The sequence below is a fragment of the Monodelphis domestica genome, chromosome 4, assembly GCF_027887165.1.
Source record: "Monodelphis domestica isolate mMonDom1 chromosome 4, mMonDom1.pri, whole genome shotgun sequence".
NCBI lineage: Eukaryota > Metazoa > Chordata > Mammalia > Didelphimorphia > Didelphidae > Monodelphis > Monodelphis domestica.
Genome location: NC_077230.1, coordinates 396,478,616 through 396,506,161, shown reverse-complemented (window position 1 = coordinate 396,506,161; position 27,546 = coordinate 396,478,616). Strand labels below are relative to the sequence as shown.

Below are 27,546 nucleotides of genomic sequence, written 5' to 3'. Positions count from 1 at the left end.
AGGAATGTATTGGGAACTTTTAAACTTACTCCATCCTAATTAGACATACTTTAGGAGAAGATAAAGTTGTAAACTCCTGATTGAACAATGAAGGTACTTAACTCATACCTTATAGTGAAGCTAGAACCTTAAGCTAGGTCTATTTTTAGATCTAATACAAAAAAGTGTTAAGTACCTGTAAAGGTTAAATTAATCACAAAAAGGTCAAGTAACTCACAAAAGGCAAGCTTAACAAAGACGTGTGAAGTACCTCAGAAGATATAATCTAACCAGAGAAGGTGAGAACTAAAGAGTGGTGAGAACTAAGAATGGGCACTCCTAGAAAAAAGTGTCTACTGTGATTGGTAGACAGAAAAATTTAGGGGAGGTGACATAAGAGAAAATTCTCTTTAAAAGAAGGCTAAAAGTCAGTTCAAGAGATTATTCTGAACTCAGTTCAGGAGATTGAGTTCAGTGGAGGACTGGAACCCAGCTTGGAGACAGTCTCTTGGTGAGTGATAAGACTGACTCCCTTACCCTTAGGCTCAGGGAGGCCACTTTAGCCAAGGCCTTTAACTACACTCTCTGTCTCTCTCTCTCTCCCTCTCCCTCTCCCTCCCTCCCAGCTGACTTGGGTATTTTATTATTTGGGAATCATCCCTGGCTACCAATTATTTAGATTTAGGTCAAAAATAAAAATAAAATTATCCTTACATAAGATTCTTTGCTTCTTCAAAGTGCCCCCAATAACATTTGTAAAACCTTCCTGCTTAACATAGTTATCTTTATATTAAATTATTTTCTTCATATTCCATATGTGCTTCAATTTCTGTGTGAAAGGTATGTTTTTTGGTATCCGTTCATAATTATTATAATTCTGAGTGAAAAAGCTGGAACAAAAATTTCCCATATATCATCAAATAACCTACTGGTTTCTTAGTCTAATTTTGTTCACTTTGACAGTATCCCAATACATCTTGTAGCAGTCAAATTTGGGGTTCTGAATCCAAATATAGGAACTCTATATTTGGATTCAGAACCCCAAATTTGAATTCTGCCTTTACTGTTTAGGCATTTCTTTCTGGGTTTCACTTTTTAAAAGAAGTAGGGCTTTAAAATTATGTACTCACTAAAGTCCTTTCCAATTCTATATCCTCTTATACTACTTAGAATATACTGTAATTTCTTTATTAGGAAGGCTAATTGTTGTTGTATAATCTTAGCCATTATTAATATATCTAGTAGAATAATTAACAGCCTAGATGAAATATCTCCATCTATCCCCCCCCCCCCCCATTATAGCAATCCCTCTAGTTGGAATTGCAGTAGTAATTGTCACTCTTACTAGATCAAGTTTTCTTCCTACACAAAACTTCATAATAATATAATCTTGGGGAAACTGATATCAGTCTTGAATCTCACTTGCATTTTGTATCAGTTTGCTTCCAAAGATAGTTTATAGGCCTTTCTTTTGGACCAGCCAGTCTCTTAATTTTATAGATTCATTTGTGCTCCAAGCTGAACAACAACTCAGGGAGAATTTCAGCCCTGTCTTCTTTAAGAGGAATAGAAACACCCAGAAAAAGGAAGTAATTAGCCTGAGGTCCACAGGTGGGAAGTAACAGAGGAAACTTGAGGCCTGGGCCTTCTGACTTCAGAACCAGGGCTGTTTTATACAGCTCACTGTTGATAAGATAATATAGTTTCTAATCAGACATTCTGTGGATTTTTTTGCAGTTTGAGTACAGTATACCTACCTTCATTTGGTGACTATAAAATTTAAATTTTTCTTTAAATTTTTAAGTTTTTTGCCTTTGCCTGATAATTCATGTGTTTGTGTTTATATGTCTTATTTTATACCATATCATAATGCCTCATGTAAGAAATGATGGCACTTTAAATCTTAATATTTGATCTGTTGCTCACATTAAGTTTTTTTGCTTTCCCTTACCAGTCAGTAAAGAAAATAGTTTCTTTTAAATCCAAATAATAAAGCTGTGACTAAATGAAGACCTGAGATTTGTGTGGGTATTTTTCAGAGTGCTAAATTATTGTTTCTTCGGTACTTTTGAATAGATATATACTTGGCTTCTGTTTTGAAGATGCAGTGTTGCTAATGTTTTGGTCCACATTTCATTCAAAGGTAAACTGATGAACATGGTTAAATTTCTGGTTTTTGCTTCTTTCAAAAGTATTGTTATAGTTTACTGGTGCTATTGGTTTTTTTAAAGCATTTCTTTCATTTAGTACTTTACTATTCAGAAGACTTCTGAAAAAAATCTGCCCTTAATTTTTGCGTAGAAATGTGTATGCTCCCCTGCAATGCAGGGTACAGAAATTGGAAATTGTGTGGTCCTGATTTCACTTAGTTTCTTCAACTAATGGTACATTCAGTTTTCTTATCTGCAGCAAATCTCTAGTTCCCTTGTGAATAGAAAGATAGATGTGAAATGGAAGAAAACAAAATCAAACTCTTTTGTGTTTGTTAAACACTGTGCATCTCAAGCACATTTTAATGTAAAATTTGTTGAACAACAAAAAGCACTTAAAATGAAATTTCAAAAATTATTTTTAGGATCTTTTCTGACTTAACAATGAAAACCTCAGTTAAACTAGATCTTTTTTGGACAGAAGAGGCATGGGCTAGTTGTGATTTTATTAAATTCATAAGATCATTGGATTTAGTGCTAGAAAGGACCTTAAAGATCAGTTACTACTTTTGTGTGACCTTGAATAAATAGCTTGAGAAATCTCAAGTCCACAGAAACAAGTGAATTCTAGCCTAAATGTATATGGATTTGCAAATGGCTTAGCTAGAATTTGAACATGTCCTTAGACTCCAAATCCAGGCTTTTTTTCTTCAAAGCTCATCTATATAAACTTCTTCATTGTCTGTTATTTTGGGTCAGTCAGGGCTATTCTTCCTATATAGATTTAGGAGCAAAAGAAGCAAAAGCAAAAATTTCCTCAACCAAAGAAATAACTTTGAATTTATTTAGTATAGTAGCATCTCTTTTTTTTTCTGGATAACTTCCCCCATCCCCCACTTCTTGTTAAGCTATTTTACTTGTTATAGAGAGAGGAAGAAATCAAGTTGGTAGGAACATGATGGGACCTGTCCTAACCTGTCTTGTGTTTCAGATCTTTGGAATTTCCTAATGAGGTATAAAATTTAATATCTGTTTTTATTTACTCGGCTTTTAGTATAGAAAAAAGGTTGTGTGTATGTTTAAGCGACATACATTTATAGCTTTTAATTGCTAAAATAGAGGATAAGTATTTTAGTAAGTTTAGTATCTTCCAGCTTAGCTGTTCAATAAAGACTTTTGTGTCTGATAAGTTTTTTTTTAAACAATTGCTTTTTAATGTATAGGCAAGACCAGCCTGCTTTTCAGTTGTCTCCCCTTCACTAAATAAATAACTGAATAAACAAATAAACAAACCCTAAGCAGTATATTCTCTCATTTTAATTTTCCCTTCTAAAATTCAGACTAAGGTAGCTTTATGTTTTTTGTTTTTGTTTTTGTTTTTTAATTCTAGCCTAAGTAGAAAGTAGACATGTTAAGCAGAACAAATCCTAAGTGATGCTGGGTAAGCCAGACTGGAAAAGCAGCATTGTAAAAGTGAAATAGATGAGAAAAACTTAAGAAAAACCCCATCTATTAGTAAATTCTTCACATTCTAAAAAATGTGATGTCATGGTTTCCTCTATCCATTCTTGTGGTTTACTGATTTCTTGAAGTATGTTTTTCAATAGATATTTTAGCAGCAGAATGCTAAATTTTTCCCAGAGAGTTTAAATTCACAAAACAAAATATGAGTAGTTCTAGGAGTGTACTAAATTTCATAATACAAAAAATGAGGCAAGCATCTTCTTCCAGATATTAATTTTTAAGTTAAAAAATGCCTTTTGTTGTATTACTTTCCAAAGCATTTTAATTATTATTATTATTTATATATATAATATAATAATTATAAAATAAAAATAGTTTAGTTAGATATATTAAGTTTTATTGATGATTTAGCAAAAACTGAATTTGTATCAACTATTTCTAAAAAAAATAATTTTAGTTGTAAAGGATTCACTTTGCAATGATCAAATCAAAGATATTACGTTGTTTAGACCGATACTGAGTGGTTCTACTAAACGTAGATGTACTGATAACTTTTTCATTTGTATTTATAACCCTAACAGAGTTGTCTTGTACTGAAGATTTCATGAGCCACTGCATGCCACAAAAAATGAAGGCAAACTGGTCTGTTCACTAATGCCTAGAACCCCTAAATTGAATGCTAGCTTTTGTATGCCTAATGTTTGACAGTGCCATTTGTTTAAACTTAGGCTATGCAGAAATCTAAATCCTTGGCCCTTTTTCCTAGTCCTTTTACATTTTAACTTTTTAGATCTTTATTTGGCTTTATTCTTTTGATTTAGGAACATTTGTTTGTGGCCCTGTGGTGATTATACTTTTAATTTTGTGTTTTTATAACATTTTCTTTGAAATACTTTACTAGCTGTGTCTGGCTTATAACTAAGACCCTACTGAAGTGTTTGAGGTTAGTACACCTGTCCTGATCTCCCTCTTTGTATTTTTTTTGCTTTATTTTTAAAGATTTAAATGGGACATTTTTATTTTCTATTAATCCTTGCCTGAGTTTAACTGCCAGTAGTATCATGCAGTTTGTCCCAGTAATACTTTGCAGTTGTGACCCTATTCACTTTACATTTTTCTATGTCTGCTTAGCAAAGTCTTTTGACATAAAACTGTCATTTGTGATTATGGTTTTGAGTTATTTGAGTTGTCCTATTATGTCTGGAATTCAGACTTTACCTTCATAAGTCTTTCAGATAGATAGTAATTACTTACAGTCATCCTTAAGTCTTTCTTGGAATTAAACTAGGGCTTTCTAAAACTTTAAAGTGTAACTTGGGTTGTCAGTTCTTTTTATTGCTAACTCCCAGGAAGTCAATATTTCTTCTTTGGTGGGGGGTTGGGAGGATGTTGTTGCAAAGCTTTGGTGTTACCATTTGAAATTTATAAATGTTAATCTTTAAAAATTCAAGGATTTGAAGACTTTTTTAAAGTTCAGCTTTCATAGTAAAAAAATTGTAAGTAAATGATCATTTAAAAATTATTACAATAGAATAAGGGACAGTTGATATTAAGCTAAGAATAGGTTATGCCTAACTATTATGGATTGAATTTGATAATTTCTGAGCTTCCATCTCTGTTATTTTGTAACTTCCTTGTCTTGGAGTTTTGATTAGAAAGAGAAGAATGTGTGCTAAGTCCCATAGGCCATGTCAAAGAGTACAGAACATTGAACTTTGTTTTTTAAAAGTAATAATTATGTTCCTTAACTCTAGAAGGAAGGAATAAGCATTTATGAAGCACCAACTTGTGTCACACACTGTAATTAAGTACTTTACACATATTATCTCATTTGATCCTAATAGCAACTCTGAGAGTTGGTGCTATTATGATCCCTATTGTACATTTGAGGAAACTGAGATAGACCAAGGTTAAGTGACTTGCTCAGGCTCACATTGGTAGTAAGTGTTTGAAATAGAATTTAAATTCAGGTGTTTCTGATTTTAGGCCTACTGACTCTAGATGGCGAACCTTTTAGAGGGGCAGATTATGTAAAAAAAATGTCCACAGGCACCCAGGGAGAGGGGGAGGGGAGCAGCCTGGCTTTCTACCACTCTGGCTTTCTAGTAATGAACTCTGACAAACTGTTCTGGGGTAGTGGCACATGTGCCATAGGTTCACCACCAGGGCTCTAGGCCCAGGCCTCTTTATCTACTGGACTGCCTCACTGCCAGTTTATTCTGCACTGAACTTGAGAATCTTCATTTTGTAGGTAGGCCAAAAAAATAAATAAATAAAGTGGGCATTCTACTTAGTCCTTCTACCCTCTTAAGCTTTGATAAGAGATGGACACTCAATAGCTCTTTACAAAGTGAGTACCTACTTTTATTTTTATGGGAATCTGTGATTTCATTACACTCATCATTACAGTCACCTATTTTTGTAAAGTAGGTATCATGTATTCTTTAATTTTCTCTATTGCTAGATGATACATTGAATAGAGTACTGGGCCTAGAGTTTGGAAGACTTGAGTTCAGATCCAACCTGAAATGCTTTATACTTGATAAGCAATTAATTGCACCATTCTATCAGTTCTACCTCTTCAACCTCTCTTGCCTCTCTTTACTCATATTACACCCTCCATACTTCAGACCCTTGTTGCCTCTTGATTGGATTATTATAATTATCTCTTAATTGGTCCCCTTTCCTCCAGTCTATTTCCCCCCCTCCCCCCAATCTGTCTCCTACACAGTTAACAAATTTGTGTTCTCCTTTCCTCCAGAAGCTTTATTGTATATCAATTAGTGTAGACAGGACTGGTCATTTTTTGGTAGCCTTTAGGATAAAATTACATACATACTATTATACTCTTAGTACATTTCTACAATGTTGTACATTTAGTACATTTCTAGAATAATTATAGACATAGAACAAATAAAGAAAAGTAAAACATCCCTTTTTAAATTAACACACAAAAATGCTGATCTTTAGATTTCAGGTGCAGAGGTGATTTCTGAAGACTGTCCTACAAAATCAGTTATAGATGACTCAGTATAATTCAAATGCTTCCATATTAAAACTTAAAAAAAATAAATTGACTAATTTTGAGTTTAAAAAAGCAAACTGACAAAAAATATACTCTTGAACATAGTCTAGCAAAACTATACCAAAAGGATGTTTGCTACTAGATAGTTTATACTACACTTTTATGTTTCTCTATTAAGAACAGTGAAATACATTTAAAATGTAATAAGGTAGTACCAATGTTTTCCTAGAGTTTGATGTGAGGTTTTTTTTGCCTGTTAATTTTGTCTTCATTTCCATAAATGTAGTGGGCACCAATCAAGGCTAGAATGCAGGATCAAAGAAGGAAGACTTGGACTCAACAGCTTCCTCTGTGCCCACCTTCATTCCTCCCTTCCCCCCATATGTACTTTATGATCTCCAGGCAAATACTCATCTTCTCTTGGGTCTCAATTTCTCTTCTGTAAAATGGGGAAAGTACCACCCCCAGAATAGCTTCCTAGGCTTAAGGTTGTGGGATAATGCTTTGTAAATAAGTGATATTGATCAATGAATATATTCTTTTGGCTTGCCCTTCTTCACTATGTCACTTCATAAATGTTTCTCATATTTTGAATTCTTTCCCTTTGGTAGCTTGAGGATTTTTATTTTTTTAAAAGAAAATTTTTTCCTCTGAAAATTATTTAATCAAAACAAGTATATGAATAACAAAATTTAAAGTGGGAGACATTCATTGTCTTTCACTGAGAGTAACCATTAATGGAGATAGAGTTGTAGATAGCAGGCAAATCATGTTTGCAGGTAACTGTTGGGAAGGAGAGCACACATTGGATGACAGGATTCAAAAAGATTTCGATAAACTATACATGGACTCAAATTATATGAGATAAAATTTCATACATATAAGTGTGGTATCTTGTAGTTAAGCTATAAAAGTTGGGTTCGCATTTACAAAATCAGGAAGGCATACCTAGGCAGGAGTTTTACTGAAAAAGTGAGATTCTAGAAGACTACCAGCCTAGGGTAAGTCATTGATCATGGTTCAATGGGTATATGATTGGGGATTTTGACTTTAAATGATCATTCTATTGCAAATATTAATAATATGGAAATAGGTTTTGAACAATGCTACATGTATGACCCAATGGAATTGCTCGTCAGCTCAGGGAAAGAGGAGGAAAGAAGGGTGGGAAAAATCATGAATCATGTAACCATGGGAAAATATTCTAAATAAATAAATCAAGAAAATAAATATTTCTGTGAATTGAGTTAGATAATTAACAAAGTGACAAAGTGGAAGGGATTAATTGTCATTAAAGCAGGTTGATAGGAGTCCAGGACAACTGGCCTTAAAGTCAAGGAGAGATGCAGAGACCTGGCTTCTGCCAATGAATTTTCTATTGACTCAGGCAATTTATTTCACAACTAGAGCTTTGGTTGTCTCACTGTTAAAAACAGAAGGTTTATTAATTAGATGAATTCCAAGATCCCTTCCAGCTGAGTACATTCTATGAATCTTGGTGGTAGTAAAGCCTACTCAATAAATGAGGTAAGGAATAGATATATTTCTAAAAATATCAGCACTTATAAACTAATTTAGTTATGATTTATTCTATTCATTGGTCTAATTTATTAAAATGATCAAATTTTTCTGACTTGTTGAGTGTTGATTTCCACTAACTTACTCATTTCAGCAGTACAAATACAGTATTGTTGAGAAAGGAGTCTTTGAAGTAAAAATCCTAGAAATGAATGCCAATCAAGTTTTAGGATTTTAAGTAACTGAACTAAATTGTTTCTCCAGCCCTGCCTGATTAAGAAATAGCTTCCTGCTTTTAACGATTTGGGAGAAGTCAGAACTTCTATGACTATATTTAGATTTATGAAACATATTGAATTTGCTGAACTCTTCAGACACTTTTCTGTAGTTTCTAGTTTAAAAAAATCTCATTTTCATTAATACTTTTTGTTCTGCTATCACCTTTCCTTCCTTCCTTGACTGTCTCCCTTCCTACTTTCCTTCCTATGATTTAATCAATGTGAAAAGAAACTTGTTCTATTAGTACTGAATAATAGGTATCCTACAACTTGTAGTACTGGAGAGTTGTCAAGGACACTAAGAAGTGAAGGGACTTGCTTAAAGTCACATAACCGGAGTCAGAGTTAGCTTTGAATTTAGGTTATTGTGACACCAAGGCCAGTCTTGATGCACTATGCCTAGTTACTTCTGAACCACCTTCATTTCTGAATAATCTCTTTATCCATCCAAAAATTTAAAACGTTAATCTCCTATCAGTGATGTCTGCCATTTATATGCCACATTCCATACTTGTTAAGTCCCTTACCTCTGCAAAGATGACAGAGTGCTTCCCTCGAATTAAACTTTGTATGTTGTCTTCCCCATTAGACTGTGATGTCTTTGAGAGCAGGGATTGTCTTATTTTTTATCACCTGGCACATACTAGGTGTTTAATGTTTGTGGACTGCCTAATCTTGGTTATTATAATTATATAACATGCATTTCAAATGTTTTGTTGGTATTTATTTTTTTCTGTTTACATTATACTTGTTGTGCATATTTTTTCTTGGTTCTACTATTTCACTTTGTAACACTCCATATGATTCTTCCTATATTTTCCTTAGTGCCTTGCCATTTCTTATGACCCAGTAATGCCCCATTACATTTGTGTCCCACTGCTAAGTTTCATGCTTCCCAATTAGTGAACACCTATTATGTTTCTAGTTATTTGCTACCTTAAAAAGTGTTAAGGATATCTTGTAGGAAAAAAAGGTGAAGGGCCCAGAAACGCTTGATCTCAAACTATATTTAAAAGCAGTATTCATCAGATTAGTTTGGTACTGGTTAAAACATAGAGATCAATTAGTGGGACAAATTAAGTATACAACATACTGAAGCAAATAGATCTAATAAATAGCCTAGTGTTTGATCAACTCAAAAGCTCCAGCTCCCTCTAATTAGAAGAATTCATACCCCCCCCCCAATAGAAAGGATCACAGCATATAAAAAGCACAATTCTGATTACATAAATTAAACGTTTTTATACAAACAAATCCAGTTAAGCTAAGAAAGATGTAGGGAAATGGATTGGTGGGGAGGTCTTTGCATCAAGGTTATCTGATAAAGACCTCATTTTCAAAATAAAAATATTCAAAAAAAAAAAAGGAATTTATACATACATTTGCCAGCTGATGTGTCACTGTACAGTGTTATGTTCATGGTCCTTAAATATTCCTTGATGGATGAATGAATGACAAACTTGCAGCTAGAATGAATAATTGATAATTCATAATTGTGCTCTTTAAGGGTATCCCCAATTGAGCTTTCTATACTTCCATGAGAATTTTACTTGCATGTAACCATAGTTTTCATTGCCCTTTTTTTTTTGAGCTTTTGCTTATGACCTATTTCCCAAAAGCCTGAATGTTGCTCTTCATTATCTTTATTTCTCCTAATTTCTTCTTGATAACTTCCATGCAAAAGATGCTTGATACATTTTTTTCTATTGAAATTGATTTAAAATATGGAGGCCCTTTTTTTCTTCAAATGCCTCTGGAGGGAAAAGTTCAAAAGACATTGTGATAGATTCTTATTATCAATAATTGCTTTTTGGGGGGAGTATGAATATCTCCAGATTGAGCTTAGTCTGGGTTTTCAAAAAATAGTTTTAGCAAAGTTATCGTGGTTTAATTTGGAACATAATCTGACAGTATCTTTTTTAAAATTGATTTTTAAATGTCTTTTTCCTTTACGTTGTTTACATTTCCCTTGTTATTTCTCCCTTCTCCTTTAAAGAAATTAGAGAAGAACATCAAGTAGAAGGAACCAATAATCTGATTTTATGCAGTGTTCTACACTCATGAATCTCTCACCTTCCCGGGCTCCTTTAGAAAAATGTCTTCTCATATTTAATCTTTTGGATCAACTTAGTTTTTATAATTTTATAGTTATCAATTTTGACTGTTTTGTAATTCTTTCCATTTACATCATCTTAGTCATATACACTGTATTTTTTTGTATGTGGTTCTGCTTGCATCATTTCATATAAGTTTATATTTCTGTATTTACCATTTCTTAAAGCACAGTAATATATTCCTTTATAATTAGCCATTCCCAAATGAGTGACACTGGACTTTCAGGGGAAATAATGGGGAAAAATGAAGAATATAGCATTCTTGACCTCAAGTTACAAAGCAGCAAGCATAAAGCTACTTTATCTGTATTAAAAAATAAACAAATAGATAAGTGAAAGAGTAAATAGGCAAAAATTAAAGTCAGTACTTCAAAATTAATGCTTGGCCCCTGAGAAATAAGAAAATGCAGCTCTTGTTTTTCTAATTGGTGAAATAGAGGGACCTATGGAAACATAATATAGTAGATGCTGTATATTGTGTCAGTTGGTTTGGCTGAAAAGAGTTTTTCAAATCTCTGCAACATAGGAATATTTGTCAGGTAAAGAAGGGAGAATGAAATATATTCAAAGCCAGGCTTAGAGACAGGAGGTCCTGGGTTCAAATCTAGCCCCAAATACTTCCTAGCTGTGTGACCCTGGGCAAGCCACTTAACCCCCATTGTCTAGCCCTTACTGCCCTTCTGTCTTGGAACTAATACACAGTATTGATTCTAAAATGGAAGGTAAGGGTTTTTTTTGGGGGGGGGAGGGGAAGAAATGTAATGTGAAAACAAAAGACATCAGTAAAATTTTTTTCTAAATGGTAACTAAATATACTTATAGGTGTACCAATTCTATTGGCTGTCACCCCCACCAAGTAATATAGTACATTGCCCTGGAGGCATTCACAACTGGCAACTTCACATTTTCCAGGGGTAGAAAAAATTATCAAGTTTTACTACAAATGCATCAATTTTTTTCTTAGTTTTAAAATTAAAATTTTAAAACTACTAAATTTAACACTATAATTTTCTTTTGAATTAAAAATAATTTCAATCCTAAAAAATACAGCGAAGCTTTTACATCATTTCTCAGGGGCCAAGCATTAATTTTGAAGTACTGACTTTAATTTTTGCCTATTTACTCTTTCACTTATCTATTTGTTTATTTTTTAATACAGATAAAGTAGCTTTATGCTTGCTGCTTTGTAACTTGAGGTCAAGAATGCTATATTCTTCATTTTTCCCCATTATTTCCCCTGAAAGTCCAGTATCTTTTGTTCTTTTAATAATAACAGTAATAGCTAGTATTTTTTATATCTGCTTATGATTTGCAAAATGTTTTACAACCATCTCATTTGATAATAGATGAATTTTGTTATTTTTTCTAGCTCTACAAAGTAAACCTGTAGTAGTTGGCATATTAAATTTATGAATGAAGGTAATATTGTCATTTTAAACTTATTTGTGCAGTCCCAAACATGAAATGTTACTATCTCTAATTATTTGAAATCTTATATTTCTGTAATTCATTTATAATAATCCTAAATGTGCCCAAGTAGCTTGACTCAAGATATTTTGTTTTTTAGAAGTAGTCATGAGATTTCTTTTTCTAGTTTATCTTATAGTTACAAACTTCAGTAGTTGATTTTTGAAGATTTATTTTGTCTTGCTACTTCATTAAAGCTATTGTCTCATTTACTATCTTTGATTCTTTTGAGGCTTTCTTATTAAACTGTCATGCCCTCCTCAAATAGGGATTATTTTGTTTCTTTTTCTGTCACTGTTTATGTCTTGAATTTATTTTTCTGTTCCCTTACTATCATTAGCATTTGTAAAACTATTAATAAGACCTCATTTTACTAGAACTCAACACATAGGATTTCACGTATATGTGATTGGCAATCAAAAAAATACAGACAAATGTGAAAAATAAAAATTTTAAATTAATGTGTTAAAACCATGCCATTTTCCCAGTTGCACAGCAGTTTGCCCCAATCACACACATTCTCAGAGAAACATGTGAATCATTATATTGTTAATGCACCAAACGTTAGCTCCAGCATCAGTCTTTGTCCAGAGTTCTCTCATAACAAGTTGTGTCCATGTGAGAAAAGTGCTTCTGTTTGGTTCATTAGCACTAGCTATTAATAATGATCCCAGAGAAAAAGAACAGTTATGGCAGTTGCTCTGATAAGCCTAAGAAAATAGTCATAAAATGCATGTGTTCATGTAAGAAGTATCCATTAAATAATGGGGTTCACTAGTATGCACATTCAATTTACACAATCAGAACATATTGGTTGCATAAAATGAGTTCCTACTGGATGTCATACTGGTACTTAAAAAACCCAACTCAAATCTTTCAGGATATCTTTTTGCAAAAAAAATGCTAGCTTTTTTTATCATTAAAAATTTTAATGCCTTTACTTTTTAAGGCTTTTAGCAGTATAAATGTTATGTTTTTTGAGGCTTTTACTGCAGCTTGTATCCATGATTATGTGGCTTCAGTTGTTTTTAATGTTAATTATAATTGTTTTCTTATATTGAACTCTTTTCATCTCTGACATTAATCTAATGTGGATACTTTTTCAAATTTAATATTTCTTTTGCTTAGTTTTAGTCAGTATTTTTGTTTTTATATTAATTAGTGATATATTGGTCTGTATTTTATTTTCTCTGCTTTATCCCTCTCTGGTTTATATGTTGGGGTCATATTTGATCCATCAAGGGAACACTTAAAGTAGTTTCTTTCTCATTTGATGTAATAATTTATGTAGCATAGGTATCACTTAATCATTCTTTCAACATTTAATACAGTTCACCTGTAAGAGTCAAGAGTCTCTTTCCCTCAAAATGCTGGCTCTACAGATAATATAAGCTCAGTCAATGGGGCAGTAAATGAATTTCATGAACTATGTCTTTTGCCATTGATTTGTTCAAGAAGATAGTTCATATTTGTTCAAATTGTCCCCATTTGTATTAATGTAGAAATAACTTCATAATGCTACATGCTACATTTTGGGGGTTTGATTTCAATCATTCAGTCATCATTTAGAATTGTATTGGCATGGTTGTTCTTTCATTTGATTCATTATCTTATTGAAATGAATATTTTGTACCTGCCAGTGCAGGTTATTATCTATATCTCCCTATCCTTTATTATTTCCATGTCCTTCTCTAAGTCCCCTCTAAAAGATAAGCTCACTTCAGTGGAGACCTTGTGGTTAATAACATTTCATGGATAGCAGTGCAGCATTTTGAGTTATTCGTCTGTAATCTTCCACTCTTTTTAAAAAATAATTTTAAATTATTTTTAAAACCCTTACCTTCTATCTTGGAATCAATATTATGGGTTAAGTGACTTGCCCAGGGTCACAAAGCTAGGAATTGTCTGAGATTAGATTTGAACCCAGGACCTCCTGTCTCTGCACCTGGTTCTTGATCCACTGAACCATCTAGCTGCCCCAATCCCCTATTCTTGATGTACTACTAGTAAGCTACGTCCTTTTGACATATTCCTGATGTCATTTTATTGTTTTTTTAAAGTCAGCTTGCTATTAACAGTGTCACACTCAACTTAAATGTACCTTGCATCTTTCCATTGCCTTTTTATTTAATAGCAATTTTAATTCTTATTATGTTTTTACATTCTATGACTTACAGCCATGTATATCAACAGGTCAGTCTTGGTATTGTAAAGATGAACTTTTGTGGCATTAAACAGCTTGGGATCTCTGATAGTATTTGTCAATTTCACCAGTGAAATCTAGATCACTAAGCTAAATAAATATATGATAAAATGATAACACTTATAAAATGAGATACTACTTTAAAAGTACTTTGCAAGCATCCTAGCTATCATTAGTTATATCCTCCTGAGTTCAGTTCATTTACTATCTGACATGTCAATCTAAGACAATATGTACTGACTCAATGGGTTGCACAGCCAAGATACATGTCATAACTGTGGCCAGCATTGTTGAAAGTTTTTGAGTTTGAGTATCTAGAGGGCAAATTCAAACTGTGAGCTACCCCTTGCATCTCCCCCAACTCCCCCCCCACCCCCCATTACCAAACAGAGCTGAGAAATGAAGGAAGTATTTGCTTTGGGCAGCTGGACCCAGGAATGGGGCATGCAGAAAAATGTCCTCAGGCACTGGGAAGAGGGGGGAACAAAGCAACTCCCCAAGTGCCTCCAAGTGCTGGCTGGTCACATGCCAATACTTTGTCAACGCTTTGCCAATGCTGACCTAGGCAATAAGTATTCTTCAAGAGTTCCAGTGTCTGTGTCGTGTGTGTGTGTGTGTGTCTGTGTGTCTGTGTGTGTCTGTGTGTGTCTGTGTGTGTCTCCTTGTCCCCCCCCCCCATTTTGTGTGGTTAAGCCAAAATCTCAAATCAGTGGCCTGCAAACTTTGTATGTGCATGCCCTGATGCCCTGATCTGTTAAAGGTCTCAATACCTACCTTCCATACATGCAACACCTTGGTAAAAGTTATATACAATATAAAAAGGAAAATTTAAAAGATTAGATATGAAATAATATTTGATCCATTGAAATTTATTGAGTAGGGGAATTACAAATCAGACCTATGTTTTTGATGGATTAGAGTAAAAAAAGACTTGAAAAAAGGAAATCAACTAAAAAGGCTGTTGAATTAGACATAGGAGATTCTGGGTTTAAATGTGGCCATAGATACTTCTTAGCTGTGTGGCTCTGGACAAGTCATTTAACCCTCATTGCCTAGCCTTTCCCACCCTTCTGCCTTGAAACTGATATATAGCATTGATTCTAAGAAAGTGAGGATTTTTTTTTAAAAGCCATTACAACAATCCAAGTGAGAGGTAATGAGGCATGAACTAGGTTGGTAGTTGTGTTGAGTAGAGAAAAAAAGCATAGATGCAAGAAACATTGAGGAAGGAGAAATGACAAACTTACTGATTAGAAATTTTAGGTAAGGAAAAAGTTTGGAAGCAAAGATTGCCTTGAGGTTGCCAATTAGATGACTAGAAGAGTAGTGATCTCTTCTATGATAAAAGAGAATGTTGTGGGAATGGGTGAGGGTGGGGAGGGTGTTTGAGAAGTAAGATATTAATGTACAAAGTGCAGACTGCAAATTATCTAAGCCTCATAATCTTGTGTAACAATGCTCAGAAACACAGCTAGATCTGTCCTTTCATTAAATAAAAGGGCCTAATACTTAGAAGAGATCATTTGAAGATAAAATATTTGAAAGTCATACTTAGAGAAATAATATGATAGTGATATTATGTAATGCCACTTCCTTATGTAAAGTATACATCTTGAGGACCATGCTGCTGGAGATAAATGAATAAAGCTTTAGGAATCCATTTCTCCTCTTCAAGTTTTCATGAATGAAATGCTACTTCTGTGAGAAGTGTTTCATTGAGGAAACAAAAAAAAACCCCGAAAGAGGTAGGTAGAGAGTATATTGAGATTGGTGGGTAGAAGAATATGACATCGAAAAGGAAGGAGGAAAAGACTACTGCAGCATTTCAGTTGTATAATATGAATAATACTTTTTCTGTTGAAGGGGAAGAGCTGGACACCATTTGTAGAAAAAAAATCACTTCTGTTCAAAGGTAGTATGTAGATAATAGAGTCACAAGTGCCAGTCTTCTCATGATCAGCAGAAGAATAGAACAGAGTTAATGATTGTTGACTCCTTGCAGTTCCTTGGTGGACACTGACAGAATTTTGTTAGCTTAGTGAACATTGGTTAGGTCTACTGATTTCTGTGGGTATGCATTTGCAAAATGACACAGCTTCCAAAAAGCATTGCTAAAATCTGATATCTAGTGGGAAGGGAAGGAGGACAGGAAGAATAGGGGATACCTTTTTGGAGAAAATCATCAAAGGTTAAAACAAGCAACGTTTTCATGAAAATATGATCTACCAATTATCTAGATAGAAAGGGAGAATTGGTTTTGAGGGGTTGGAGAAAGACTATAAACTTGGCACGATAATAGGCATTTATATAACACTTTATAGATTTATGATGTAATGATGAGGGTCTTCATTTGGATATCTGCAAAATTAAAGCATCTAATGAACATGACTTAACTTTATGATTGCTTAATTTAAGAGATGGAGGAATAGCAGCTGAGTGGTACAGTGGATAGAGTGCTGGGCTTGGAATTAGTGAGTCCCAAGTTCAGATGTGACTTATTTAACTGTGTGACCTTGCGCAAGTCACTTAACCTCTGTCTATCTCAGTATCCTTGTTTGTAAAATAGATATTATATTTGTTATACTTCCCTTACAGAATTGTTTTGAAGATCATTTAAGATAATTTTTGCTAAGCATTGGGGCAGCATTAAAGTGTTACATGAATGCCAGTTGATTTTTGTATATGTGCTGCCAAAGCAAGCACTGCCACTTGATTTTGATAATTTTATTATCACTTTTTAATCCCTTAGATTACCTGATTTGGGGATTGAAAACTGAGCCTTGAGTGAACCAGTGTCATTTGGGTGGGGAGAGAAAGTTAAGAAAGAGTCATAGAGGTAGGAAGGAAAGAAAGAAAGATGTATTTCTTAACTACTTCCTAGGTAGGATCCAAATATAAGCAAAAAGAAAGTCAGTCCCTTGCCCTCATGGAGCTTAAAGATAGAAGATGATGCACAACATAAAAAAGAAATGGAAAGAAGATTGAAGGAATAAAGGTATTTTGTGTGGGAACAATATTTTGAAGTCCATCCAGGTAAGAACAGGATTGAGAAGGGAACGAAAGTAGACTGGCCCCCACAACTATAAAATGAAACTCAGGAAGGGACTCATCAGTGAGGAAGAAGTGGGGTGGTTGAGTACTATGTAGAGGGATATTTCAGAGTAAGCAATCTTCAGGAGTGGTAAGATTTTTCAGGATAAAAAGGACCCTAGGCAATGAGGAAAGTTGATGAAATAATGACACTTATCAATAGAGACATGATTCTGAAGTCCAGTAAATCAGGAATAATAAAAAATGCTATTAACACATATTTTCCTATATTGTAGACATCAGTATTAATGGAATTTTTTTGGAGAGGGTGTCAAAGATTGGATCCTTTATCCTCAAAGTGAGGCGACTTGTGTGTATTAGGAGTTTGAAAAGTCTAACAATACAGAAAACAATTGGAACCTTGTTTATTAGAAATTGAGTGTTTTCAGAATCATGAACTTGCATAGCAGTAAAATACTTCTAAAAGGCATAGAAGGAAGAGCACAGGGCCAAACCTATCAGATTATTTAGTGATTAATGTATAGATCAATACATTTCCTGTTGAGTGGTGGAGATTGAAGCTACCATAATTTTATGGGTGAATAGGAGAGTCATGACAGTAATTAGAAGATACCTAAAAGATTACATGCAGTAGTTTGTTGATAGTATTCTTCAGTAGAGAATTGTTTAGCTCTGCCTTTGACTTTGTCTTTGGGGACAAAGTTTAGAATAACATGAGAAAGATGAAATCTTAATTTATATGTGTATTTTCTTATTAAATTCAGGTTTTGAGAAAATTCTAATAAGCTTGCTATAAAAATATTCATTGCAGTTAAGTATGATGTAAGGAAAAAGGAGGGAAAGGAAAGGAAGGAAGGTAACTGGGGGTCCTCCCTGTGTGGTAGGGAAATTGACGAGGGATCTTTGTAGGTGTGTTAGGAAGCAGATTAACTCAGGCTAAACTCCAGGGAAAGTTAGGTTAAGTTTATTTAGGGTTAGGAAGGAAAAGTTTAGGAAAGCCAGGGAAAGTTAGATCTCTGGCAGCTAGGCAGGGATAAAAGCTCTCCACCTAGGTTAGGGGAAAAAAGGTGATAAACCCCACACTTCTTTCCTCTTTTATTTTCCCTCTGACACCAGTGGGAGGTATCAGGGGAAGTTGCAGTAGAGGGTCCTGGAAGATGGAGTCTCCCAGGGCTTAGGTCCCCTTCAAAATGCACAAGTAGTAATAAATCTATCCCTGATTATATGTGTATTTTTATTATTTGGGGCTAAACTATCATACACTTGTGAAAAGAAAGGATTTCCCCTTTGATAGACAGGAAATGGTTTACTACTTCTCTGAAATTGTTTCTGATTTTGTCTTTAAAAGGAGTTGGTCATTGGAAAATGCTCTGTTTATAGAACTACCAAGTCCTGCTTGTTTAGTCATAGAAAGGCCGAGTTAGGATCCTTGTTGTGTAGCTGCTTCATAATATTTTTTGAAAATATTCTTGCTCTAGTTATATATTCTTATGATTTGTAAACCTTAATGTGCTATATGGAAATGAATTTACTTAATACTTGTCCTTTTTGCATTGGTGATTATGGTTATAACCTCTTAGCACTTGTTATTTTGATGAAGATAGTTGTTAATCAATGATTAATGTGAAGCAATAGTCAGTTTGTGTTCCGCCTGCAGGGATGCTGCCCAGGGAGACCCTGGGACCTATCCTGGGATTTCCCTGGGGCTCAATTTCCCCATATATACATGTTGGGGTTGTGCTGAACTGATCACTGACAGAAAGAGACAGACCCATAAGATGAAAATGCTTTTAAGTTCCCTAGCTCTCAGATTAAGGAGAAAATACTACAAGCAATAAGAAAAAATATTAAAATAGAGTAACACAAGACTTAGCATCTTCAACATTAAAGAACAAAAGGCTTGGAACACATTTTTTCAGAGAGCAAATGATCTGAATTTATAACCAAGAATAATACACCCAGCAAAACTGAGCATAATTACATAAAGGAGAAAAATAAACATTTAATGAACTAAAGAAGTTTCAACTGTTCCTGGGAGAGACATACTAGAAGTCAGTAGAATTGTAAATATGCGTGATCAACAAGGTCAGATTGTTTACTTCTTATATAGGAAAATATTATCTATAACCCTTATGAATGATAACATTACTAGGGTGGTTTGAAAGTGCAAATATAGATAGATGATTTAAGGTCAAGTTGAATATAATAGAATGGACTAAAAATAATAGGAAGAGGCAAAATGGAACAATTATTTCATTAAAGAGGTATGAGTGGAAGTCGCAGAAATGGAGGGAAGGCATATACTAGAATCTAATTTTTATCAGATTTGGTTTAAAGAGGGAATGACATACAGCTTGAAGGGTGCAAGTCTTAATATGTGGAGAAACAGGAGGGATTGGGGATAATATAAGGGAGAAACTCAATCCCCTTAAGGGACTAAGAGAGTATAGATTGAGAGAAAAGAGGGCGAAGGGTATTAGAAAAGGGAAGGATTCCTAGAAAGGACCATATATCAAGAATTAGGCTGGCAAAGTGAGGGGTTAAGGAAGGGTCTCTTGGGATAGGATATGAAAGGTATTTTTAGAAGGGTATTCATATCAAAAAAGTAAAAGAGCAGGATGGGAGGGATTAAGGGAAGGACTTTTAAAGGGGGAATAGAATAAGAACTAGAAGTAATTAGTAGTAAGGGGCTCTTTTGTCCCTTAGAAGGGTAGATTAATTATAACTTTTAGGGCAAGGGGAAAACATGAGAGGGGTTCTAAGAAGAGGTATGAATTGGAGAGGTAGTGTACAGAAGAAATTGGACATTTGAGGAGGAAGAGTTCACCTATACAACAAATGGATAGCAGAATGGATCAAAAACCAAAACCCAGCAGTATGCTGTTTACAAGAAACGCACTGAAAAATGGGACATGTAGAGTAAAAATAAAGGACTAGAGCAGTATCCTATGCTTCAGCTGATAACAAAAAAAGCAGGAGTAGCAATAATTTTCTTTCCATAGGGGGGGAATTTTTGAATAAACAAGAGATGGGGAGAATCTACATGTTGTATACGTGTTGAAAGGTTTTTGTACCAAAAAATATGTTGCCTGGATTAGAAGGAAGGCAGAAAATTGGGAGAGTTTTCATAGTCTCATGAATAGAGTTCTCATATCTAAAATATATGAAAAACTTGGACAAATTTATGAGCCATCCCCTAGATGATAAATGGGCAAAAGATATAAACAGACAGTTTTTTGATGAAGAAATCAAAGGTCATATATAGGAACAGTAATCTTAAATTACTATTGATTGGGGAAATGCAAACTAAAACAGAGATAATAGCTGCGGGGTTATCTCACACCTCAGATTGACCAAAATGACAAATGTTTGTGGTGGAGGTGGAAAAGTGGGGACACTAATCCACTATTGGTGGAACTGTAAAGGGAGCCAACCATTTTGGAGAGCAATTTGTAATTATTTCAGTGTGGGCTCTGATGCTTTTAGCCATGCAACTCCTTGCCCTGTACAGACTCCTTGTCTGTAGGTTTATTGCTACACTATTCTTTGAATAATGAGTCATTATCACTGTCGTAATTTTTATTCTAGGTAGGCCTTTTCATTTGCTAGTCACATTTATTATCATGGATTTGACTTGAACATTTGTCAAAGAACTAATTTGTTTTAATTTTTTTTCTTCCTTCTTGGTTTAAAGAGAATACTTACAAATGTTCTCTTCATAAACTGTTAGAAATTTTTTCTCCTGTAATCCAAACTCATTGTTGGTGTTCTTTTTAGATAAACTTTTCTTGTATTGTATTTGAAACCAAATGAGATAATAGATGTAAAAGCACTCTAAAAATCATATGTAACATTAAGCAAGTTGTATGGGGGTTCAGGTTTGCTCTGTGATCACCTAGATTCCCCAGTCTGTAAAATGAGTAGCCTAAATGGGAGTTTTCAGAGGTCTTACTTCTGAGTACAGGAATTGTGGTGTATAGTTATAAAAGAGGCACATGGTAGAATTGTATGAACACTTTAGCTGGAATTTTAAGTCCTGGATTTGAGCCCCAGCTCTTTCATGCCACTTACTGGCTATCAAATCTGAGGCAAATCAAGACATCTGTAAAATCAGAGAGTTGGACCAGATGATCTCTTATCTCCCTACCTTAACAGTGATAAAAAGGAATCCATTTTGATGTATAGGTATGATATAGACTTTAGGACAAATAGGATGAAGGATAATAAGAAACAAAATTGTTCTTAACCCAAACTATAAATTAAGGCAATATTACGTCAGAGTTTTTCCTGATGATAACCCTTGTTGCTATAGATTTATTGTTCTTTAGTCATATTCAGTCATTTCTGACTCTTTCTGACCCTTTTTTGGGGGAGGGGGATTCTTGGCCTTTGCCAAATGGTTTGCCTTTTTTTTCTCCAGCACACTTTACAGATGAGGTAACTTGGGCAAAGTTAAGTGATTTGGTCAGGGTCAGCTAATAAATATCTGAGACTGGATTTGACCTCAGTTCTTCCTAACTTCAGGCCCAGCATTATCCATTTTGCCATTTATGACTTTTTTCTTCAGATTTCTTTTTCACCCTTTTGTATGTTCCTCTTTTTTCTGAATCTACATAACTTTGTTCTGTTCTTCATTATATTCTTTGTTATTGTTTCCATTTCACTTTCCTTATGTTTCATTCCTGTATCTTTCTTGTTTAGACCATGTGGAGGATCCAGCTGGCAGTAGCCGCCTTATAGGACCCTACAGGAACCTGATGGTAAGTGCACATGTGTACTTATCAGGCTTCCACTGGGTTCTAAGTTTATGTAGAGGCACCTATAGCTTTAGAGTCAGAAAAGTGTCAGGTTTGTTTTTTACAAAATCAGCTTTAAAACAAAAAGTACAGAATAAATTCCAAGAATAACATTTACTTGTTGAAAAAAATAATAAAACCAGATACTATTTATTCCTCACTTTATATGGAAAACTTCTTACTATGGAAAATACAGTATGATATGGTAGAAAGTAAGATTGGTTTATGTCAGGAAACTGATTCCCATTATTCCCATTTGACTTTGTTCTTAATTGGTTGGGCAAACTGACCGAGTTACAGCTTTTCTGGGCAATAACTTGTACATCTGGAAAATGAGGGTTGTTGATTAGGAAGCCTCTCAGGTCTAATCCAGATTCAACATTCTTGGATAAACTCAAACATTCAATATTGGTACTGCAAAAGAAATGTTGATAAGTTTCTTTCTTTTGGCAAATGGTAAGAATGCCTATAGACTTCCATGAAGGACCTATTTTAATGCCTGAATGTGGTTTTCAGCTGATCCTGAATTATCAAAAGCTAAGACAGTGGTGAGCACATGCTCTCTTTCAAGTTTCTGGCGACCAACCTTGCTAAACACAGAAAAACTTCATCTTCAGTAGGCTAGACACTCGGAAATGAACTCTTTGGCCAGAACAACCCATGAAAAAAAGAAACATACAAAGTGGTTCTCAGTTCTGTCATCCCATTCTACTTCTGTAATGACTGGCAGAATTTCAAGAAAGAGGGTATGTATGTTAGAATTAAATCATTTGTAGGCTATCTATAAACATTAATTTAGTTCTAAATGTGCTATATTTGACCAGTGTTCAACAAGTGGACATGCTTACTGAGAGGTTAAAGAGTTCGGATTGAGAAAATTGTTACCACATTTAGCAATTAAGAGAGCATTTTACATAAAACAATAGAAAATCAGATTTTAGGGAGTTAAGAAAAGAGTGAAAGGAGAAAAAGTGAAGGCATCTATTGTAGTCAGCCACTGACTGGCATTTTATTCATTGCCTCATCTAGTATAAGTGGAAGAAATGATAAGTACCAAATACTATCACTCCGAAATGAAATTGATTTAATTTTGGAAAACACTACTGATAGGAGTCTCTCTTGAATTAGTTGTTTAAAGACACTCCACAAACTTCTTGGAGCAAAGATAAAAATGAATAGCTATAAGAAAAAAAAAATTTAAAGCGTGAAATTAAAAATAATTCTAACCTGATCGATTCAAACATGCAATACTGGTGCTAAAAAATGAGGTATGGATGGAAGAAAAGATACTGGCAGTAACTCCAATAATTTCATACAAAAGCTTGGTCTGTCAGTATCCATAAGGAGACGAAGAGATTAAAAACAACTTATTTGCCAAGTGGAGGGAGGTGGCAGCCAACAGAAATGCTGATTTAGAATCTAAACTTGTTTTTAAATACATGGGGGATGTATGGGGGATGAATGGGGGAAGATCGAATACCTCATTAAACCAAACCATGGAGGAAAAATCAGTCTGATGAAAGTTGAGTAAGAGAATCCAATGAAATAAATATAATAAGCACTTATTGAATGTTTTTTTTTTTTTGAAAACCAATGCAACCAAGAAACAAAACTGGGAAAGAAATTTTTATAACAAATGTCTCCGATAAAGGTCTCATTTCTCAAACATACAAAGAACTAAGTGATATTTATAAGAATCCAAGTCATTCCCCAATTGATAAGTGGTCAAAGGATATGAATAGGCAGTTTTCAGGTGAATAAATCAAAACTACCAATAATCAAGGAAAAAATGTTCTAAATTCCTCTTGATTAGATAAATTCAAATTAAAACAACTCTAAGGTACCACCTCACACCTATCAGATTGGCCAATGTGACAGTAAAGGAAAATGTTAAATGTTAGAGGAAGGAATGTGGCAAAATTGGGTCACAAATGCATTGCTGGTGGAGTTGAGTTGTTTTAACCATTCTGGAGAGCAATTTGGAATTATACCCAAAAGGCTATTAAAAAATGCATTCCTTTTGATCTAGTAATTCCACTACTAGGTCCATATCCCCCACCCCACCCCAAATTGTAAGAACCTGTTTGACAGAATATTTTTTATTTATATTTATATTTATATTTATAGCTGTGTTTTTTGTGGTGGCAAAGAATTGGAAACTAAAGGGATGTTCCTCAATTGGGGAATGGCTGAACAAATTGTGGTAGATGATGGTAATGGAATACTGTTAGTACAACAGGAATGATAAACAGGATGATTTCAGAAAAAGTTGGAAAGACTTTTGTGAACTGATACAGAGTGAAATAAGCAGAACCAGGAGAACATTATGCACAGTAACTGAAGTAGGAATGATCAAATGTGATAGGCTTTGCTACTAACAGCAATACATTGACCCAGAACAATTCTGAGGGACTTATGACCAAGAAGGCCCTCCACCTCCAGAAAAAGAACTGTTGGAGTATAAATGCAGATTATAACATATTGATTTATAAGTTGTTTATTTGGGTATATATGTATTTTGGAGTTTAGGTTTTATAAGATTATTCACTTAAAGAATGAATAATATGAAAATAATGGTTTGCATGATAATACACACAAAATCCTGATTCAGTTGCTTGTGAGGTCCAGGGGACGGGGGGAGGGAAGAAAAGAGGTAGACAGTATGGATCATATAACTTTGGAAAACTTATCTGGAAATTTGATATTAAAATTAAAAAATTTTTAAAAATAAATGTTTGTTGAAGAAGATGAGGAAAAAACTGGAAGGGTGGGCAGCTAAGTAGCTCAATGGGTAGAGAGCCAGGCTTGGAGACTGGAGGTCCTAGGTTCAAATCTAGCCACAAACACTTACTGACTATGTGATCCTGGGCAAGTCACTTAACCCCAGTTGCCTAGCCCTTACCACTCTTCTGCCTTGGAATCAATATTTAATATTGATTCTAAGACAGAAAGTAGGGGTTTTAAAAAACAAAACATAAGCTAGAAGGACAAAAGACAAAAAAAATAATAAACTACAAACATTCAAAATATTTTTATTATCTTTTGTTTTCAAATCATCTTTGTTTTCAAATATATTCTACTTATTCTTTCTTAGGGAGCCATCTTTTATAACAAAGAATAAAAAAAGAACCAAAATTAAAGAATTAATTAAAACTAAATAATACATCAACCTAGCCTGACTCTGTGTTTATAAAATCTTTTAATTTGTTTTGTTGTATTCCCAATTAGATTTTTTTAAAAGTAGCACTCGTTTTTTTAAAAAGTTGAGTTCCAAATTCTCTTCCTCTCTCACACCCCTCTTCTACCTTTGAGAAGTCAAGCATTAAGATATCAATTATGTATGTGAAGTCATGCAAAATGTATTTTCATATTAGCGGCACACACGTCCTTTAGAGTTGTCTTGAATCACTGTCTTGTTCAAAGTAAGTCAAGTTGATTATTGTTATAATGTTGCTCTTACTGTGTACAGTGTTCTGATATCTATTCACTTTACTCTGCATTAGTGTAATTAAATCTGCATTAATTTAATTAAAATCACAGGTTTTCCTGAAACCATCTTACTCATCATTTCTTCTAGCCCAATACATTACCATCACAGTCATGTACCACAATTTGTTCATCCATTTCCCAGCATCCCCTTGATTTCTGATTCTTTAATCCAGCAGTCTGTTACTGAAATACTTGTCCCACGTGCCTCACAGCAGAGGTAGCAAATACACTGCCCTCCCAGACTGCATTGCTTTAGTGCTTCTGATCATATTAAAACTTAATTGGCAAACATTTAACAAAATAAATTTTAAAAAATAACAGAGCAAAGAAAACATTACTATGTGGTTTTGAGTCAATATGTTTATCAGCACAGATCTTTATGTAAGGTCCTCCATTTCTAATTGAGTTTGTAATATCACTGCTACATGGCCACTAAGTACTTGCATTGTGTTCCCAGGAAAAGCTAACACCTCTAGTATAAAGGTCTGCCAGCCCCTTTTAAGGGCTGCTCATAACGTTTCACTTAGTTCTCACCTCTGGCTCTTAAGTTTTTTCCCACGTTCATGAAGGTGACTGGAGCAGGCATTGTGGAGCATTTAGAGCTTGGTCTGATGGGGAAGAGGCCATTGCACACTGTATTCCAGGCCATTGCCAATCATGATTTTTGTCTTGCCATTGAACTTGGATGACTGGGAAAGGAGTGAGTAAATGAATTTGTGTGCTTCTGCCTCACTTAAATCCATTTCACCAGTGAGTCAAGACATTACCCCGAGATGATATTGGTCCTCTTTAAAAATCAAAGAATGAAGAACAATTCTTTACTATTATGAAATGTACTGCTATAAATATTTTTGGAGAAATAGTTCTTTTTTTCCTTTGATTCTTTTGGATACAGACCTACTAGTGGTATTCCTGGTTCAAAGGGTATGTGCATTTTTATAGTGCTTTAGGCATAGTTCCAAATGATTCTCTGGAATGGTTGTACCAATTCACAACTCTACCAGCAGTGCATCAGTGTCTTTATTTTTTCTATATATTCTTCAGCATTTGTCATTTTCTTTTTGATTCATCTTTAGCTAATCTGATATATGTAAAATGGCACTTCAGATTTATTTTAATTTGCATTTCTCTAATTGGTAGTGATTTAGAGTATTTAGGGTCTTTTGAAAACTGCCTGTTCATATCCTTTGACCATTTCTCAAATAAGGAATGGCTCTTTTATCAATTTGATAATTTTTATATATTTGAGAAATGAGGACTTTATCAGAGAAACTTTTTATAAAACTTTTCCCCAAGTTTGCTATTTTGCTTTTGCTTTTAGCTAGTTTAGTTTTGTTTGTGAAAACCTTTTAATTTCATGTTATCAAAATTATCTATTCTACTTTTTGTCATCCACTCCATCTCTTGTTTGGTTATAAACTCTTCCTTTTTCCATAGATCTGACTACTATATTTATCCATTCTTCTCCTCTCAGTTTACTATATCACCCTTTAGGTCTAAATCATTTATCCATTTTGGCCTCAATTTTGGTATATAGTGTAGAGCCCTGGGCCTAACTTGAGATCTAAACTCAAATTACTCAATTCAACAAGATTGGTGATTTCACCAATATGAGTATTTCTATCAGCAATGCAGAGTGCAAACCATCCTCCAGGACTTATAATAGACCTTCCCAAAAAAATTTACCCACACTGGAGCTTTTCTTGATTTTTTTTTTATGTTAAGTAGATATTAATGAAACCAAGCTGTCTTCCTTTTTTCCATAGTCTTTTTGAACAAATATCTGTGATAACATCCTTTACTCTAATTCTCCTATAAAATTCCCTGCTCATAATGTATTGCAGCCTGCACATATCTCTCCATCCACTTCTTGATTTCCCACAGAGCAGACATGTAGTTTCTTTTCCTCTAAGAAACAGTAATGTTTCATGACTTGCCATCACATTAACAAGTGTAAAAACTGATAGATTATATTAATAAGACGGGCCAGAGGTCATTAAAAGAAATACAAT

The 27,546-nt window shown here is 34.2% G+C and overlaps 1 protein-coding gene across 13 annotated transcripts in view; it reads left to right on the top strand.

The window, feature by feature from the left end:
* Positions 1-27,546, top strand: part of PRDM2 (PR/SET domain 2) — a 197,856-nt gene that overhangs the window by 91,691 nt on the left and 78,619 nt on the right. The window contains exon 1 of one of the 13 annotated variants that reach the window (XM_056795748.1): positions 21,951-22,009. The exons of 11 other annotated variants lie outside the window; for them this stretch is intronic. The gene's annotated coding sequence lies outside the window, so the exon portion shown is untranslated. Of the gene's footprint in view, positions 1-21,950; positions 22,010-22,042; positions 22,792-27,546 lie in introns of those variants that run through there. One more of the 13 variants, XM_056795747.1, reaches the window with a different exon arrangement.